The following is a 20,849-nucleotide window of genomic DNA, read 5'->3' as shown; positions in this document are numbered from 1 at the left end:
TGTACGGTATTGCACAGCAGATGCCTAGTTGTACGGTATTGCACAGCAGATGCCTAGTTGTACGGTATTGCACAGCAGATGCCTAGTTGTACGGTATTGCACAGCAGATGCCTAGTTGCACGGTATTGCACAGCAGATGCCTAGTGGTACGGTATTGTACAGCAGATGCCTAGTGGTACGGTATTGCACAACAGATACCTAGTTGTACGGTATTGCACAGCAGATGCCTAGTTGTACGGTATTGCACAGCAGATGCCTAGTTGTACGGTATTGCACAGCAGATGCCTAGTTGTACGGTATTGCACAGCAGATGCCTAGTTGTACGGTATTGCACAGCAGATGCCTAGTTGTACGGTATTGCACAGCAGATGCCTAGTTGTACGGTATTTCACAGCAGATGCATAGTTGTACGGTATTGCACAGCAGATGCCTAGTTGTACAGTATTGCACAGTAGATGCCTAGTTGTACGGTATTGCACAGCAGATGCCTAGTTGTACGGTATTATATAGCAGATGCCTAGTGGTACGGTATTGCACAGCAGATACCTAGTTGTATGGTATTGCACAGCAGATGCCTAGTTGTACGGTATTGCACAGCAGATGCCTAGTTGTACGGTATTGCACAGCAGATGCCTAGTTGTACGGTATTGCACAGCAGGTGCCTAGTTGTACGGTATTGCACAGCAGATGCCTAGTTGTACGGTACTGCACAGCAGATGCCTAGTTGTACAATATTTCACAGCAGATGCCTAGTTGTATGGTATTGCACAGCAGATGCCTAGTTGTATGGTATTGCACAGCAGATGCCTAGTTGTATGGTATTGTATAGCAGATGCCTAGTGGTACGGTATTGCACAGCAGATACCTAGTTGTATGGTATTGCACAGCAGATACCTAGTTGTACGGTATTGCACAGCAGATGCCTAGTGGTACGGTATTGCACAGCAGATGCCTAGTTGTATCGTATTGCACAGCAGATACCTAGTTGTATGGCATTGCACAGCAGATGCCTAGTTGTACGGTATTGCACAGCAGACGCCTAGTTGTACGGTATTGCACAGCAGATGCCTAGTGGTACGGTATTGCACAGCAGATGCCTAGTTGTACGGTATTGCACAGCAGATGCCTAGTTGTATCGTATTGCACAGCAGATACCTAGTTGTATGGCATTGCACAGCAGATGCATAGTTGTACGGTATTGCACAGCAGACGCCTAGTTGTACGGTATTGCACAGCAGATGCCTAGTGGTACGGTATTGTACAGCAGATGCCTAGTGGTACGGTATTGCACAGCAGATGCCTAGTGGTACGGTATTGCACAGCAGATGCCTAGTTGTACGGTATTGCACAGCAGATGCCTAGTTGTACGGTATTGCACAGCAGATGCCTAGTTGTACGGTATTGCACAGCAGATACCTAGTTGTACGGTATTGCACAGCAGATACCTAGTTGTACGGTATTGCACAGCAGATGCCTAGTTGTACGGTATTGCACAGCAGATACCTAGTTGTACGGCATTGCACAGCAGATACCTAGTTGTACGGCATTGCACAGCAGATGCCTAGTTGTACGGTATTGCACAGCAGATGCCTAGTTGTACGGTATTGCACAGCAGATGCCTAGTTGTACGGTATTGCACAGCAGATGCCTAGTTGTACGGTATTGCACAGCAGATGCCTAGTTGTACGGTATTGCACAGCAGATGCCTAGTTGTACGGTATTGCACAGTAGATGCCTAGTTGTACGGTATTGCACAGCAGATGCCTAGTTGTACGGTATTGCACAGCAGATGTCTAGTTGTATGGTATTGCACAGCAGATGCATAGTTGTATGGAATTGCACAGTTGATGCCTAGTTGTACGGTATTGCACAGCAGATGCCTAGTTGTACGGTATTTCACAGCAGATGCTTAGTTGTATGGTATTGCACAGCAGATGCCTAGTTGTACAGTATTGCACAGCAGATGCCTAGTTGTACGGTATTTCACAGCAGATGCCTAGTTGTACGGTATTTCACAGGAGATGCCTAGTTGTACGGTATTGTATAGCAGATGCCTAGTGGTACGGTATTGCACAGTAGATACCTAGTTGTACGGTATTGCACAGCAGATGCCTAGTGGTACGGTATTGCACAGCAGATGCCTAGTTGTACGGTATTGCACAGCAGATGCCTAGTTGTACGGTATTGCACAGCAGATGCCTAGTTGTACGGTATTGCACAGTAGATGCCTAGTTGTACGGTATTGCACAGCAGATGCCTAGTTGTACGGTATTGCATAGCAGATGCCTAGTGGTACGGTATTGCACAGCAGATACCTAGTTGTATGGTATTGCACAGCAGATACCTTGTTGTATGGTATTGCACAGCAGATACCTTGTTGTATGGTATTGCACAGCAGATGCCTAGTTGTACGGTATTGCACAGCAGATGCCTAGTTATACAGTATTTCACAGCAGATGCCTAGTTGTACGGTATTTCACAGCAGATGCCTAGTTGTACGGTATTGCACAGCAGATGCCTAGTGGTACGGTATTGCACAGCAGATACCTAGTTGTACGGTATTGCACAGCAGATGCATAGTGGTACGGTATTGCACAGCAGATGCCTAGTTGTATGGTATTGCACAGCAGATGCATAGTTGTACGGTATTGCACAGCAGATGCCTTGTTGTACGGTATTTCACAGCAGATGCCTAGTTGTACGGTATTGCACAGCAGATGCCTAGTTGTACGGTATTGCACAGCAGATGCCTAGTGGTACGGTATTGCACAGCAGATGCCTAGTTGTACGGTATTGCACAGCAGATGTCTAGTTGTATGGTATTGCACAGCAGATGCCTAGTTGTAATGAATTGCACAGCAGATGCCTAGTTGTACGGTATTGCACAGCAGATGCCTAGTTGTACGGTATTTCACAGCAGATGCCTAGTTGTACGGTATTTCACAGCAGATGCCTAGTTGTACAGTATTGCACAGCAGATGCCTAGTTGTACGGTATTGCACAGCAGATGCCTAGTTGTACGGTATTGCACAGCAGATGCCTAGTGGTACGGTATTGCACAGCAGATGCCTTGTTGTACGGTATTGCACAGCAGATACCTAGTTGCACGGCATTGCACAGCAGATGCCTAGTTGTACGGTATTGCACAGCAGATGCCTAGTTGTACGGTATTGCACAGCAGATGCCTAGTTGTACGGTATTGCACAGCAGATGCCTAGTTGTACGGTATTGCACAGCAGATGCCTAGTGGTACGGTATTGCACAGCAGATACCTAGTTGTATGGTATTGCACAGCAGATACCTTGTTGTATGGTATTGCACAGCAGATACCTTGTTGTACGGTATTGCACAGCAGATGCCTAGTTGTACGGTATTGCACAGCAGATGCCTAGTTATACAGTATTTCACAGCAGATGCCTAGTTGTACGGTATTTCACAGCAGATGCCTAGTTGTACGGTATTGCACAGCAGATGCCTAGTTGTACGGTATTGCACAGCAGATGCATAGTGGTACGGTATTGCACAGCAGATGCCTAGTTGTACGGTATTGCACAGCAGATGCATAGTTGTACGGTATTGCACAGCAGATGCCTTGTTGTACGGTATTTCACAGCAGATGCCTAGTTGTACGGTATTGCACAGCAGATGCCTAGTTGTACGGTATTGCACAGCAGATGCCTAGTGGTACGGTATTGCACAGCAGATGCCTAGTTGTACGGTATTGTATAGCAGATGCCTAGTGGTACGGTATTGCACAGTAGATACCTAGTTGTACGGTATTGCACAGCAGATGCCTAGTGGTACGGTATTGCACAGCAGATGCCTAGTTGTACGGTATTGCACAGCAGATGCCTAGTTGTAATGAATTGCACAGTAGATGCCTAGTTGTACGGTATTGCACAGCAGATGCCTAGTTGTACGGTATTGTAGAGCAGATGCCTAGTGGTACGGTATTGCACAGCAGATACCTAGTTGTATGGTATTGCACAGCAGATACCTTGTTGTATGGTATTGCACAGCAGATACCTTGTTGTATGGTATTGCACAGCAGATGCCTAGTTGTACGGTATTGCACAGCAGATGCCTAGTTATACAGTATTTCACAGCAGATGCCTAGTTGTACGGTATTTCACAGCAGATGCCTAGTTGTACGGTATTGCACAGCAGATGCCTAGTTGTACGGTATTGCACAGCAGATGCATAGTGGTACGGTATTGCACAGCAGATGCCTAGTTGTATGGTATTGCACAGCAGATGCATAGTTGTACGGTATTGCACAGCAGATGCCTTGTTGTACGGTATTTCACAGCAGATGCCTAGTTGTACGGTATTGCACAGCAGATGCCTAGTTGTACGGTATTGCACAGCAGATGCCTAGTGGTACGGTATTGCACAGCAGATGCCTAGTTGTACAGTATTGCACAGCAGATGTCTAGTTGTATGGTATTGCACAGCAGATGCCTAGTTGTAATGAATTGCACAGCAGATGCCTAGTTGTACGGTATTGCACAGCAGATGCCTAGTTGTACGGTATTTCACAGCAGATGCCTAGTTGTACGGTATTTCACAGCAGATGCCTAGTTGTACAGTATTGCACAGCAGATGCCTAGTTGTACGGTATTGCACAGCAGATGCCTAGTTGTACGGTATTGCACAGCAGATGCCTAGTGGTACGGTATTGCACAGCAGATGCCTAGTTGTACGGTATTGCACAGCAGATGCCTAGTTGTACGGTATTGCACAGCAGATGCCTAGTTGTACGGTATTGCACAGCAGATGCCTAGTTGTACGGAATTGCACAGCAGATGCCTAGTTGTACGGTATTTCACAGCAGATGCCTAGTTGTACGGTATTGCACAGCAGATGCCTAGTTGTACGGTGTTGCACAGCAGATGCCTAGTTGTACGGTGTAGCACAGCAGATGCATAGTTGTACGGTGTTGCACAGCAGATGCATAGTTGTACAGTATTGCACAGCAGATGCCTAGTTGTACGGTATTTCACAGCAGATGCCTAGTTGTACGGTATTGCACAGCAGATGCCTAGTTGTACGGTATTGCACAGCAGATGCCTAGTTGTACGGTATTGCACAGCAAATGCCTAGTTGTACGGTATTGCACAGCAGATGCCTAGTTGTACGGTATTGCATAGCAGATGCCTAGTGGTGCGGTATTGCACAGCAGATACCTAGTTGTACGGTATTGCACAGCAGATACCTAGTTGTACGGTATTGTACAGCAGATGCCTAGTGGTGCGGTATTGCACAGCAGATGCCTAGTTGTACGGTATTGCACAGCAGATGCCTAGTTGTACGGTATTGCACAGCAGATGCCTAGTTGTACTTTATTGCACAGCAGATGCCTAGTTGTATAGTATTGCACAGCAGATGCCTAGTTGTACGGTATTGCACAGCAGATGCCTAGTTGTACGGTATTGCACAGCAGATGCCTAGCTGTACGGTATTGCACAGCTGATGCCTAGTTGTATGGTATTGCACAGCAGATGCCTAGCAGAGGCGTATCTAGGGTAGGGCGAGTGGGGCACGTGCCCTGGGCGCCTTGGCAGGCCCTGGAGAGGGGGGCGCCGCCGGCGTCCAGGGCATCGTGCCCCACTCGCCCCCGTCAACCCTAAATGTGAGGGGAGGAGAGCGCAGCGTCTCTCCCTCCCCTCACCGCCGCTGCCAGCAGCGCTGCTGTGTCTGGTCTCCGGCGTTAGCCAATCAGAGCTTGCGGACCGGCTCCTGATTGGCTGCCGGTCCGCGAGCTCTGATTGGCTAGCGAACCGGCGCCAGACAGCCGCCGGAGACGTGGAGCGGTGAGGGGAAGGAGAGGCGCTGCGCTCTCCTCCCCTCACATAGCAACAAGCGGCCGGTAAGTGACGGGGGGGGGGGGGGGGGGGGTCCGGCGGCACGGGGGTGGGGGGGGGTGGGGGGGGGTCCGGCGGCACAGTGGGGCATGTATCTGGCACTGTGGGGCATGTAACTGGCACTGTGGGGCAATGTAACTGGCACTGTGGGGCAATGTATCTGGCACTGTGGGGCATGTAACTGGCACCAAATGGGGCATGTAACTGGCACTGAGTGGGGCCTGGCACTGTGGGGCATGTATCTGGCACTGTGCGGCATGTAACTGGCACTGTGGGGCAATGTAACTGGCACTGTGGGGCAATGTAACTGGCACTGTGGGGCAATGTATCTGGCACTGTGGGGCAATGTAACTGGCACTGTGGGGCAATGTAACTGGCACTGTGGGGCAATGTATCTGGCACTGTGGGGCATGTAACTGGCACTGTGGGGCATGTATCTGGCACTGTGGGGCATGTAACTGGCACTGTGGGGCATGTAACTGGCACTGTGGGGCATGTATCTGGCACTGTGGGGCATGTATCTGGCACTGTTGGGCAATGTATCTGGCACTGTGGGGCAATGTAACTGGCACTGTGGGGCAATGTATCCGGCACTGTGGGGCATTGTATCCGGCACTGTGGGGCATTGTATCCGGCACTGTGGGGCATTGTATCCGGCACTGTTGGGCAATGTATCTGGCACTGAGTGGGGCATGTATCTGGCACTGAGTGGGGCATGTATCTGGCACTGTGGGGCAATGTATCTGGCACTGTGGGGCATGTATCCGGCACTGTGGGGCATTGTATCCGGCACAGTGGGGCATGTATCTGGCACTGAGTGGGGCATGTATCTGGCACTGTGGGGCATGTATCTGGCACTGTGGGGCAATGTATCTGGCACTGTGGGGCAATGTATCTGGCACTGTGGGGCAATGTATCTGGCACTGTGGGGCATGTATCCGGCACTGTGGGGCAATGTAACTGGCACTGTGGGGCATTGTATCCGGCACTGTGGGGCAATGTAACTGGCACTGAGTGGGGCAATGTAACTGGCACTGAGTGGGGCATGTATCTGGCACTGAGTGGGGCATGTATCTGGCACTGAGTGGGGCATGTATCTGGCACTGAGTGGGGCATGTATCTGGCACTGAGTGGGGCATGTTTCTGGCACTGTGGGGCATGTATCCGGCACTGTGGGGCAATGTAACTGGCACTGTGGGCCATTTTCAGTGGCCACACCCCTTCTGGAGCGTGGCCACACCCCTTCTGGAGTGTGGCCACGCCAATTGTTTCGCCGCAGGCACGCGCACATGCTTCTTTTTGTGTGTGTGTTGTTTTGTTTTTTTGGGGGGGCGCCATTTTTCATCTTCCCCTGGGCTCCGAAAACCCTAGTTACGCCTCTGATGCCTAGTTGTATGGTATTTCACAGCAGATGCCTAGTTTTACGGTATTGTATAGCAGATGCCTAGTGGTACGGTATTGCACAGCAGATGCCTACTTGTATGGTATTGCACAGCAGATGCCTAGTTGTACGGTATTGTATTTTTTACCCTGACAAAGCTTTTTGCGAAACGTACATAGGACAGTACCGGCTGGGCGTCCTACATGTCTATTCTAATGTCTAACTGAAAAGTTAATTCTAATATCTATGCTCATCGGTGTACGCTAGTTAATCACATACACGCTGTAATCATTAGCGCTCTGTGCTGTACTACACAGTGTGTATGTGTGACTACTAATTTAATCACTGTATACAGAATATATCTATTTTATATATAACAGTGACAATTAATGTGGTATTTCCTTACTAAATCTGGCGGCACCTATATATTAGATACTAAAGGCATCTATATATACAAGCGAGTGATAAATCCAATAAAATAACTATGGCTATGGAGATTCTTCAATAACCACACGTGCATATAATTTATCTATGCAAAGATATGATAACATAGAATATGATGTGTATATGTGCCTGCTAGCCACCAGTACTAATGTGCAAATGAATATTCACTGGTGATTATAGCACACATACACTTTGAGAGTGACTTGCGGCATTATACTAATTAAGTAGGCCCACGGCATCAATATACATGTAATTCTTACTATCACTTATCTATGCTGACATAGGTTAAGCCTTCATGTATATGCATTTAAGGGCTACTTAATACATATACTCTGACCACCTTTCTCTATTTAGCCACCTGTAAGATCAATAATATATATATGTTCATATTAAGCAAAAGAACATCTAATATAGATCACAGGTGGATGCTGTTTCCCTCTCTATATTGCTATAGATGTAAAATTATATACTGGCTAAACCCAGAGGATTAAATACCAACTAACAAATGGAAATCAACTACTGTATATCGACATACAAATCATTCATCTAGGAATAACCTGGTTTGCCGTGAATATTGAGATTATATCAAAGAAATATCTTTGGAAGGCTGATTCACTCTTATAATTATAATATCACTGGCAATATAGGAATATATTATATGATTTAACAATATTTTCCTGTAACCCTCTGGAGGTAAACCAGCAGTCACTTGCAAACATCTATTACAATAATCTGGGCAGTGAGCCAGAATCCTTTAGATGAGCCAATATAACAACATTGTTACATTTATCAGTCTGGGAGAATTAAAGAGTAACATCTGTGTAACATTTTAGAGAAACCCAGTAAATATTTGTTCCTTTATATAAATATTACTGTAGCACTATTGTATCAGAATATACTGTTATTAGTCAGATAAGACAGTACATATCAGCTAATAGACACAAAAAAGACGCCAAGCTGAGAGTGTTTAACCAATTTATTTCTGTTTCTTTCTATCTATCACACACAGTCTTGTCTATTCTTATATCACTTTATACTTTGTTTTGTTTTAATATTTCGCATTAGTGCATCCAAGAAATTTTGGATGCAATAGTAGATTCTTTCCAATTATTTTAAGGAGATAATAAAAGTTAATTTTTACACAAAAAAACTTATGTGCACCGGAAACAGATCCCTTTCTCTCTTCTCTCTCCTTTGTCTACGGTATTGCACAGCAGATGCCTAGTTGTACGGTATTGCACAGCAGTTTCCCTGCGGCTGTGCAATTCTGTACATATCCATATCAGAGTCAGGGTCATTAGTCATGTGATAAAGGAGCTGACCTTTACGATGATTGGACTTCTGGGTTTATGACTAGGGAGTCCTTTTGCACATGGGCCGGATACAATGTGGGGGACACTCAGAGGAAGCCAATTGGATCCTTCTCAGGAAAAATGTGATAGTTTGCCCAAAGGCTTCAAATAGGCAACCCCATCTACAGATGGCATTGCCTACTGGCAGGGCCGGCACAACCATTTTGCCAGGTTCGCAGCAGCGTAGAGTGCCACACTGTAGAGGGCACCACTGCTGCCATGCCTGACCTAAGTGCCCAGCCCTCGGGAGCCTGCGGCCTACCCACATTAATACCACTATTTTGCCAGCTGCCGCTTCCCAAATCGGGCATTACAAGATGTGCTCATGGACAGTCTGATGCGCACACCACTGCCGCATAGAAAGAGCCCAGACCACGGGGTTAGGTGAGTGGAGGGCCAGGGAGGGAAAGCACTGGGACAGGGTCCCACTGTAACAGCGCCGGGCCTGAGAGGAAATTTCCAGGGGCATATCCCACTGGGACTCCTTCCCCTGCCGATCCAACAGCTGGCTGCTAGCTACATTACCTTCCCTGTCACCCACTATCTCCCTGTCACACTTGCCACCTACTATCTTCCTGTTTTCTTGCCCTACAGGTGGGCAAAAAAGGTCTTAGCTGCACTCTGTTTTGAAACACCGAACTTTTCCTATATTGTATTGTAAAAAATCACCTTTTCTTCACAGTCACCGACTATTTCCTTGTCACCCCTGCCACCCACTTTCTCCCAGTCACCCACCATTTCCCTGTTACCACTGCCACCCCCTATTTTCCTGTCACCCACTATCTCCCGGGACACCCACTTTCTCCCAGTGACCCACTATCTCCCTGTCACCCCTGCCTCCCCAGTCACCCACTATCTCTCCATGGCTTAATTATTCTCCCCCTAAGAGTATCAATACAACCATTTTAAAGAGCAGCGCAGTCCCAATTTTTCCTCAATATTTTCCTGCATAATGACCATCCATTGGGTTTGTATCTCGAGGAGGAATTTGGGTGGGATGCAAACTAATGGTATTGTTATTAATCATTACCATGCGTCTTATTACACACCTTCCTTTCACTCTCCAGCTGTAAAAATCCTCCATTACCTCTGAGGTTGTGGTGGTCAGCTTTGCTTAATTTCTGTAGTGATATATTTATTACCTAAATATTACATATGGCGCAGCTGTGTGCTACAAATGAGCCATCAGAGAGTACTAACCTGTTGGGTTGGCCTTTTGGAGAAACTAGTTAATTAAACACAGATAATTTTAATGTGGGTGGTACAAGAATAAACAAAAAGTTAATAACTTCACTATTGCTCAATATTTTTTTTGAACATGGGGCCTTATTCATGTTTGTTAGCAAACCAAAAAAGTTAACAATTGGGCAAAACCATGTTGCACTGCAGGTGGGGCAGATGTAATATGTGCAAAGAGATTTATATTTGGGTGGGATGTGTTCAAACTGAAATCTAAATTGCTGTGTAAAAATAAAACAGCCAGTATTTACTATGCACAAAAATAACATAACCCACCCAAATGTAAATCTCTCTGCACATTACATCTGCCCCACCTGCAGTGCAACATGGTTTTGACCAATTGTTAACTTTTTGGGTTTGCTAACAAACTTGAATAACCCCCATGGTACATAGGGATCGATTTAGTAAAGTATCTAAAAAATTAAAGGGATGTTTTGTCCATAGCAACCAATCAAATTTTTGCTATAATTTCTCTATTGCATCCTAGAAAATGATAAACAGAATCTGGTTGCTTTGGGCAACACCTCTACATATGTTTTAGAAGCTTTAGTAAATGTATCTACATAATACTGAATTAGACATAGAGATTTGCTTAGTTGTAATGGAAATTGTTGCAGATTGCATTTGGATGCGGTGATGGAATGTAATTAAATGGATTTTGAGCAAAACGATTGTGCACAGAAAGAAATATGTACAGTATATTCAGTTTCACCCATATGCAGTCCTATCCGCATCTCAAGACGTGACTGCAGATTTCTTCTTTGGACCCGTTGCTATTGAAAGAAGGTACGCCCTGCAACTTCAGAAACAATTCTCCAGGGTGAGGCCAGAGTTCTTGGCCATGAGGTAAAGTGGGGTGATGTTGGATACTGTAGATTAATAAGCTCTGTTAAAAGTCCTGTATGATACACAGAATGGTCCCTGAATATGGTATCCGGACTATAGAGCTACACTAAAAAGGTCTACATTCAATAGGTCTATCACTAATGGTAGACATGCATTAATTCGCCATGGTCAAAAGATCGACATGTAAAAAGGAAACAATAACTGAAAGAAAGGGAATTCCGCACCAGAAGATATACGCAGAGCCGGACTGGCCCACAGGGGAACGGGGGAAACCACCGGTAGGCCCCACTACCTGTGGGCCCTCCTCCTCCTCTAGGGATCAGGTTCCAGTCTCTATCCTAGTGCACATGAATTATGCATTATACGTATGTTACATTATACTTCATAAGAACATGGTTTATTATGTATTTACCAAGGGGCACAGAACATGTACTCTGTAATGGTTAGCCAAGCCTTTGTGATGGCTGGCCACACCCTTAAGCATGGGCCCCTACAACAGCCCTTCATTCCCCAGTCCGACACTGGATATATGTATTCTTTAGGGAATATTGATCTTTAAATGTTGCTGTCACATTTGTGTATACATAAATTACGATCAAGTGCTACCCTCCAATTTAAAATTGGACTGAATGAATATGAAGACAGACCATAAGACAATAAAGAAATTGGATTATTGGGTGCACATTTCCCTATATTATTTTAAAATATAACTCTTAATCACGTATTTATTAAAAATATATCAAAATGACTTCACATTAATTCTGCCTGTTAGGCTTTATATTTCTTGTCTCATTAATTACTAATTAGCCTACTGTGAGGCTTAATGAAGCGAAATGTTAGAACATACTAAAGAAAAAATGTGTGTGTGTGGGGTGGTTGTGATGTAATAAGAAAAAACTGCGTTTATAAATAAAAATTATTAAAATGATTTCCTGTGTCCTGTCCTTATTTAGAAGTATAAATAGAAGATTGTATGTTCCAAGGCTGTAAATAATCTAGTAACCTGTTATGAATTATAAATTCACTTACAATGTGTCTTATATTTCAAGTATGTACACTCAGGATTTATGGTTTTATACCAAGAACATTATGTAATTATGTTACAAGAATATGTACGGCTTGTCATAGCTGCATAATTTGTTACAATGTTGCAAAACAAGAAAGGCAAATGATATGTTATTTGTTCAGCTGAATGTCTCTTCCAGTTCCAATGTAGATCATATAATCCACACCCCCTGAATACTCTGGGGGTCATTCCAACCCAATCGCTCGCTGCAGTTTGTTGCAGCGCAGTGATCGGGTCGGTGCTGCGCATGGCAGCCGTCGTTGCCTAGCGATCGCCTCTGAGGCAGAGGCAGTCGCTGGTCGGGAGGGGGCGTGCCGCGGTGGCTGTGTGATGTCACACGCAGCCGCTGCGGGCCGGGGAGCGATGAGTACTTTGCACTTCTGCGGGGTCGGGGAGGGGGGGTGGCACTGACATGCGGGCCGGACCTGTGCTGGGCGTCCCCCCGCATGTCAGTGTGAATGATCGTGGCTGTGCTAAATTTAGCACAGCTACGATCAACTCGGAATGACCCCCTCTGTCATTGCACTTCTCCCAATGGTTGTAAAATTAAAGAAAGATATTCTGAATTTGCAAATTCCTTGCAGCGTTGTCAAGTTCCGTTTCCCGGAGCTTCCCATTAGGTTATTGGTCTTTTTTCCTGCTTGGTTCATTGGAACGGAATCGGGGAAGAGAGATCAAGTATATTTTTCTTATTTCATTTATTTATGTTAACTAATTACACTTAATCTAAATGGTGAGATTTGGGTGAGGTCATTTACAATTAATTGCTGGCACGTGACGTGACGTACTTACCCCCAACATCTACCTTTGCCCTTTAATGCAGTTTTCTTACTAGTCAAAATAAAAGAGAAATCCACTGTCACATACAGTATGCACTTGACATTTACAAATGATGTCTCTGTCATAAGTTCCAGTTTGTTTGTTCTGTTGTTTGTCTTGAGCACAAATTCACAGAAACGTATGTAATAAGTGACAACCTTTGGGTTTGTGACCTGACCTACCGTATGCTTTGAATAACATTCGGACTATTAAGGATGTGACACTGTTCTGGTTAGCTCATTCAGTAATTATCAGTGTGGGAGTTCACTGTTACTTCACTTAAGTCGTTGCTATTTATTGTTCTTTAAAGAACTTGTTAAACTTAATGAACTTATTGAAGGTCACTGTGTGGAACTGATGATTGGTGCAATAATATAATGGAAAGTTAATGTACTTGAGAAGGTTTGTTGTGCTTGTTTTATAAATCGTTCACATTGATGTCACTGGGAATGTTCTAACTATGCAGTCATATACTCCTTTCACACCAAAATCCCAGATCTGACCTGGGATTTGGAACACGGTTCCAATATCGGTCAGAGCCGGGACAGACCCCTGTCACACTGCGTCTCCAAGCCGATTTATTCCTAGGTCGGAGCCATTTACACTGCACAGGTGCAATGTTGACTCTTCAGCCAGAGCTTGAGAGACATCATATCCAAGTGCCGGGAATCAGGCTCTTCCTATACTGTGAAGAAGAGTCAAATGACGACCTTTATACGGATAGTTTCCTTGTCCAACCCAGGTCTTCTACTCAGGTTGGATTCCTGGATCACTCGACCCAAGTTTTTTTTGGAGACCCTTTCACACCGAGCTGTGACCCAGGTCGAAGCGGCGTTGTTAAAGGGATATTAATTAACTATTGTCTAATTTGAATCTACTCTATGTAATCTCTCGTTTGCCTGATATAAACTGTTGGTGCAATTCTCCATTACATACCGGCTCTACAGAAGGATTCAGTTTGACCAAGGTGCCCCTCCCCTCTAACTATTCCTCTCCTCTAGGTACCTCCCACCCTCATGGTCTGCGACAAACTTTAGCAGCACCAAAATCCCAGCCTGGCACTAATATAATCAGTGGCGTAACTAGAAATTTTTCTCCCCCAAGCCAGGACAATCTCTGGCGCCCCCCCCAACCCATAATTGCCACCAGAAACGTGATGAAATTGCGGGTGCCGCAGGTGTGTGTTGGAAAGGGGTGTGTGGCCTTGCTAAAATGGGTGTGGCATTGCAGAAAAGACTACATTATACCCCAGTTTTGCAACCTGTACGCCCAGACGTTAGCCACCACAGGAAAGAAAAATAATCCTGATTCATGCCCCTTACATTATTTGTCATTTTTCCTCCTTATAGTAATGCCCAGTATACAAAATGCCACATACTGCAATGGCCCTTAGACATTATGCCACACACCATAACAGTGGCGTGCGGTGAGGTCAGTGGCTGGTGAGGCACTACAGCCATAATGTCCGCCGAATCCTGCCGATGACCTCTACTGCCGCCGAGCCAATGCCCGCGGCCAATGGCTTACAAACTCGCACACCATCAACTGACCCAGCCCTCCGCAACTAATTTGCATCTCAGTTCAATGCCCGCTGCCTGCCTGCTCATCATACTTGTGATATACTGTATTGTACATTTTTATAGAAAAAAAAATGAGTGTTTGGGACTGGGAAGGGAGTGGGAGGAGGACATGAATGCAATTTGTTGTCCAGGGCTTCCATCAACTTAATGGAGAAGGGTCTGTGCAGGGTGCAGTTTGTACAGTGGGTGCTGCCGCTGACTCGGCTTCCAGACGAGTCGCAGGGGACAATGGTGGACAGTGTGTACCAGACCCACTTCCTGTGGGTGGAGGCCGGAGGGGTCCCGGATCAGTACGCAGGTGGCCGAGCAGCTCTGGTCTGGCATTATTACAGCGGAGACACGTGAAATTGCACCAATGAGTATCGCTTAAAGATTTTGTCCCTGCTGCAGAGGCATGAATGCCAGACCCTGCTGGACATCTCCTGTGGCACAGGGTGAGCTCAGTGGAGAAGCGTGACTTCTACCCAGGGGAGAGGATGGCTTCCCCGTCACTGCTACAGACTGAGATTCCATTCCCATCTGTACACACTAGTGATAGCCCGGTCCCATCCATAACACACACAGCTGTCACATTTACACTACATAAGAGTGTCCCTTATTCACGTAATGACACACAGTAGTGCTCCTTCTACACATTTGTGCATTGCAAGTACACAATCAGCCCGGTGATAAAGATTCACCAAATAGAGTATGACAATTATTTTGCACACATGCTGCCAATTTGTACCCCCTAGCACACCCACCCTGCCACAGTGTACCCCCTAGCACACCCACACTGCCACAGTGTACCCCCTAGCACTGCCACCCTGTCACACTGTACCCTTGACACACCCAATCCACCAGCCTGCCACCCTGACACACCCACACCGCTAGCCTGCCACCCTGTACCCCCTAGCACACCCACACCATCAGCCTGCCATCCTGTACACCCCCCCCACACCAAGCCTGCCTCCCTGTAACCTCTAGCACCCCCACACCACCATCATGTACCCCCACACCACCAGCCTGTCACCCTGTACCCCCTAACACACCCACACCACCAGCATGTACCCCCTGACACCCCCACACCACCAGCATGTACCCCCTGACACCCCCACTCCACCAGCATGTACCCCCTGACACCCCCACACCACCAGCATGTACCCCCTAACACCCCCACCACCAGCATGTACCCCCTGACACCCCCACTCCACCAGCATGTACCCCCTGACACCCCCACACCACCAGCATGTACCCCCTAACACCCCCACCACCAGCATGTACCCCCTGACACCCCCACTCCACCAGCATGTACCCCCTGACACCCCCACACCACCAGCATGTACCCCCTAACACCCCCACCACCAGCATGTACCCCCTGACACCCCCACTCCACCAGCATGTACCCCCTGACACCCCCACACCACCAGCATGTACCCCCTAACACCCCCACCACCAGCATGTACCCCCTGACACCCCCACACCACCAGCATGTACCCCCTAACACCCCCACCACCAGCATGTACCCCCTGACACCCCCACACCACCAGCATGTACCCCCTGACACCCCCACACCACCAGCATGTACCCCCTAACACCTCCACCACCAGCATGTACCCCCTGACAACCCCACACCACCAGCATGTACCCCCTGACACCCCACCACCATCATATACCCCCTGACACACCCACACCACCATCATATACCCCCTAACACCCCCAGCATGTACCCCCTGACACATCCACATTACCAGCTAGTCAATACAGAAATTACCTGGAGATTCACACTCTTCTCCAGTTCTGTGGCCACATGTCCATAAAAAAAAAAAAGTCTCCGGCGCTGGGGGCAGGGGTTAGGGAACTATTGGCAGCGGCAGCGTTTCAACTTCTGTGCAGGCGGGAGGAAGGGTTCTGCACAAGGCAGCCACTGATAGCACGGTAGAGAAACTAGACGCTACCATGCTCGGTCCATTGCTCTGGATTCTCGCGGCCGCATAGAGAGCCTGTGCTGCTGTCGGATAGTGGTCATGTGATGCGGTGGTCCTTAGCACGAAGAGAAACTAGAGGCTACCTAGCGTCTAGTTTCTGTTCGTGCTAAGGACCACCACATCACATGACCATTATCCGGCAGCAGCACAGGCTCTCTATGCGGCCGCGAGAATCCAGAGTAATGGACCGGTTGGCTTTCACTGTCTATCCCTCCCCCGGCCCTGGGGGAGGGATAGGGAGAGGGAGGGAGGGAGGTGGGGGGGTTCGACGCTGTACACGAAAGCATTGCCAGTGACGGCAGGATGCAGTCACTGTCAGTGCTATACAGCTGCTGCCCAATCACAGAGACATGGGCGTGCTTTCATATACGCTGAAAGCACGCCCCTGCTGCTCTGCGGCACTTGTACTGGTGCCGCTTCCACTGTTCTTTTTCATGGCCTTTTCCAGTCCTCTGATTGGCTCCGCCCCCTAGCCGCCCCTGCTTCCGGACTTTTACAATGGCCAGCGTGCGGCACCGCTCTCGGTGCCGCAGAAATTCATTTTCAAGGTATTTACACTATCAAATGATTAGAATAATAAAAAGAACATACTTATGACACAGAATATGCGTCATAAGTATCTTTTTTTTTATTCTTTTCATCACATCATTAATGACAGGGGAGGCACTGCCTCCCCTGCCTGCACGTCCCTGCACCATAATGCCCATTACACAATATTCCACATACCGTAATGTCTGTGACATATTATGCCACGTATCGCAATGCCCCTGAGACATTATACCACATATAATGCCTGTGATACAGTACACCACACACACTGTCATGCTTGTGACACATTATGACACACACCACAATGCCGTTATACATTATTCCACACACTGCAATGCCCCTTAGACATTATACCACATACCACAATGCCCTTGATATAGTATACCACACACCGTAATGCCTGTGATACATTATGACACACACCGCAATGCCCAATACACATTAAGCTCTACAGTAAGGCTTCTAATTACTTTTAAGTTACCTACTCATTGCCAGGTGTTTCATGCTAAGGGTGTCATGCTCATTGCCAGGGGTTTCATGCACCGGGTGTTATGCTTGTTGCCAAGAGTTTCATGTGTTGGGTGTCAAGCTTGTTGCCAGGGGGTAATATTCATTGGCAGAGGTTTCAAGCACTGGGTGTCATGCTCGTTACTGGGGGGTAATGCTTGTTGCCAGGGATTTCATGAGCTGGGTGTCATGCTTGTTACCAGGGGGTAATGCTTGTTGCTAGGGGTGTGTAATGCTCATTGCCAAGGGGTTTTCATGCTCGGTGCTAGGGTGATACAGCCACCAGCGTTATGAGCTCCCGGGCGGCACCACTTCCCAGCATTTAGAGCACTGTGAATGTGATGGGAGCCATGGCATAACTGGCAGGGCAGAGGAGCTGAGCAGTGACATGGAGCCCGGCTTGGTGAATCATGCCATCTGAATGTATTGGGGGTATACCGCACTGGAGAATGGTAAGGTATCTAATAGATATTGTTAGAACCAAAATACATAATACAACGAGAAAATCTGAGTTTTCTAATGTTATCTTGAGTTTGGTGGTGCACCCTGAGTCAGTGGTAAGACATACAACAAAAGGGAGAGAAGAAGACTCTTTTGTGGGTGCACTCTTGTATGTTTAAGAGGTCTCAGAAGAGACAATAAGTAAAAATTATAAATGAATTTTTAAATATAACTTTTATTAACAACAATTGATAAAATAGTAGAGTTTACTGTCAAAAATTGGAGGTAGGGGTGGGGGGAAGGGTAGGGGGGAGTTGGGGAAAAGAAAGGGGGGAACACAGAACGAATTAATTACAGTGTAAATACTGAATATTGTTCTGGAATGCCTGGGTGCGATAATAACAGCTGGAGACCCTGAAAATTGAAGCGTTTTTATTCTCTCATGAGCGATGATGAGGAGACAGATGGGATGATTAAAGATGGAATGAGCAAGATGAATCTGCTGTCAGTGTTAGACGCTGAGCAAAACCGTCCATGAATTTCTACTAAACTGAGTATTCCTCGAGAGTCTCCCACTCGAGTACTGACCCAGCCCTACACTGCTTAGCTTCCAAGATCGGAAGGATTCGGGCGTTACCAGTGTGGTATGATAGTAGAAAAAATATTTGATATCGAGGGCTCGAGAATCACTGATGAGAGTTCACGAAAATGGAGAAATAAGAGAAAAGAAAAGACAAGAGAATGGGTGGAGGAGGAAAATAGGGGATCTGCTGCCACCGTTAGACCGGGATAATTACCCCTGAATCAGTGGTGAGAGTCCTGAAGATAGTATAAAGTGAGGAAAAGGAAACGATACTGATAGGTAAAAAATTTTTTTGAGATTGGTTGATAGACAATGGGCTGCTTGATTGCAGGATGCTGATAGTACCTATGATAAAGGTACTAGGTGTGATAAAGAGCAATTTGTACACAATTAGCAGTCAAATAAATTGATTAGACCCATACATCACCATCAATTTGCTACTATCAGATTATTACAATTATACCAAAATGGTATCAGGTGGAAAAAGAAGGAGAAAATGAACAACAATTTCTTATTTGTGTTCCGCTGTATGCAGAGCTGCAGAAATACTATATAATATGATTGCAAGAAGTGATCAAGCCCGGTGAACGGGTGAAACTAGTTTTCCGTTCCCTACCCCCACTGCCTGGGTGTGACAGCTGATTCCGGACATCCTGAACCACGAGCCGCTCTTTCCCCAGCAGCCGCTGCATCAACCCTCCGCCGCTAGATACTGCCGCGATGGGACCAGGAACATTGTGTCTCTCTTCTCCTCAGCCAACCTGACCACGTCTCCACAATACATCAGGTACTTTGATCGGCAGTGCGGCTATAAACGAACTGCTCAGCTCCTGAGAACCAGTGTATCCTGCATCTTCAATTTGCCTGGACTTTGACACGGACATTCCGTACTCAGAAAGTATCCTGCTCATATTAGTGACTGATCGTTCCATACAATTCCGGGTAATATCTGCTCAATCTCAGCATCTTTTTGCATATTTATATTTGATAATAGCATTCATCAAGCTGTTTTTTGCAAGTACCCGTTTTACAGATAGTCGGCATTTAGCGGCTTAATACCACATAGGATACTGTTTAAACCTTTATTTTCAGTCATTAATATTGATCTAATCATTTGGCTGAGCAATTTATCACTATCCTCTATACTGCGTATTATATAGCACTGCTGCAGCTCTGTATAATCAACTGTTGTTCATTATCTCTTTCTCTTTTCACCTGATACCATTCTGGTACAATGTGCAATAATCTGTCAGCATCAAATTGATGGTGATGCATGGTTCCAATCAACTTAATTATCTGCTAATTGTGTACAAATTGCTCCTTATCACACCAAGTACCTTTATCATAGGTACTATCAGCATCTTGCAATCATATTATATAGTATTTCTGCAGCTCTGCATACAGCGGAACACAAATAAGAAATTGTTGTTCATTTTCTCCTTCTTTTTCCACCTGATACCATTTTGGTATAATTGTAATAATCTGATAGTAGCAAATTGATGGTGATGTATGGGTCTAATCAATTTATTTGACTGCTAATTGTGTACAAATTGCTCTTTATCACACCTAGTACCTTTATCATAGGTACTATCAGCATCCTGCAATCAAGCAGCCCATTGTCTATCAACCAATCTCAAAAATTTTTACCTATCAGTATCGTTTCCTTTTCCTCACTTTATACTATCTTCAGGACTCTCACCACTGATTCAGGGGTAATTATCCCGGTCTAACGGTGGCAGCAGATCCCCTATTTTCCTCCTCCACCCATTCTCTTGTCTTTTCTTTTCTCTTATTTCTCCATTTTCGTGAACTCTCATCAGTGATTCTCGAGCCCTCGATATCAAATATTTTTTCTACTATCATACCACACTGGTAACGCCCGAATCCTTCCGATCTTGGAAGCTAAGCAGTGTAGGGCTGGGTCAGTACTCGAGTGGGAGACTCTCGAGGAATACTCAGTTTAGTAGAAATTCCTGGACGGTTTTGCTCAGCGTCTAACACTGACAGCAGATTCATCTTGCTCATTCCATCTTTAATCATCCCATCTGTCTCCTCATCATCGCTCATGAGAGAATAAAAACGCTTCAATTTTCAGGGTCTCCAGCTGTTATTATCGCACCCTGGCATTCCAGAACAATATTCAGTATTTACACTGTAATTAATTCGTTCTGTGTTCCCCCCTTTCTTTTCCCCAACTCCCCCCTACCCTTC

At 46.2% G+C, this 20,849-nt stretch overlaps 2 pseudogenes; one reads left to right on the top strand and one right to left on the bottom strand.

Annotated features, from left to right (window-relative positions):
- Positions 1 to 18,594: 18,594 nt before the first annotated feature.
- Positions 18,595 to 18,713, bottom strand: LOC134944902 (5S ribosomal RNA; annotated as a pseudogene).
- A 1,776-nt stretch (positions 18,714 to 20,489) lies between these two features.
- Positions 20,490 to 20,608, top strand: LOC134944897 (5S ribosomal RNA; annotated as a pseudogene).
- The last annotated feature ends 241 nt before the right edge of the window (positions 20,609 to 20,849 follow it).

This window comes from Pseudophryne corroboree, chromosome 1, assembly GCF_028390025.1.
Source record: "Pseudophryne corroboree isolate aPseCor3 chromosome 1, aPseCor3.hap2, whole genome shotgun sequence".
Classification (NCBI taxonomy): domain Eukaryota; kingdom Metazoa; phylum Chordata; class Amphibia; order Anura; family Myobatrachidae; genus Pseudophryne; species Pseudophryne corroboree.
This window is presented reverse-complemented; position numbering and strand designations above follow the sequence as displayed.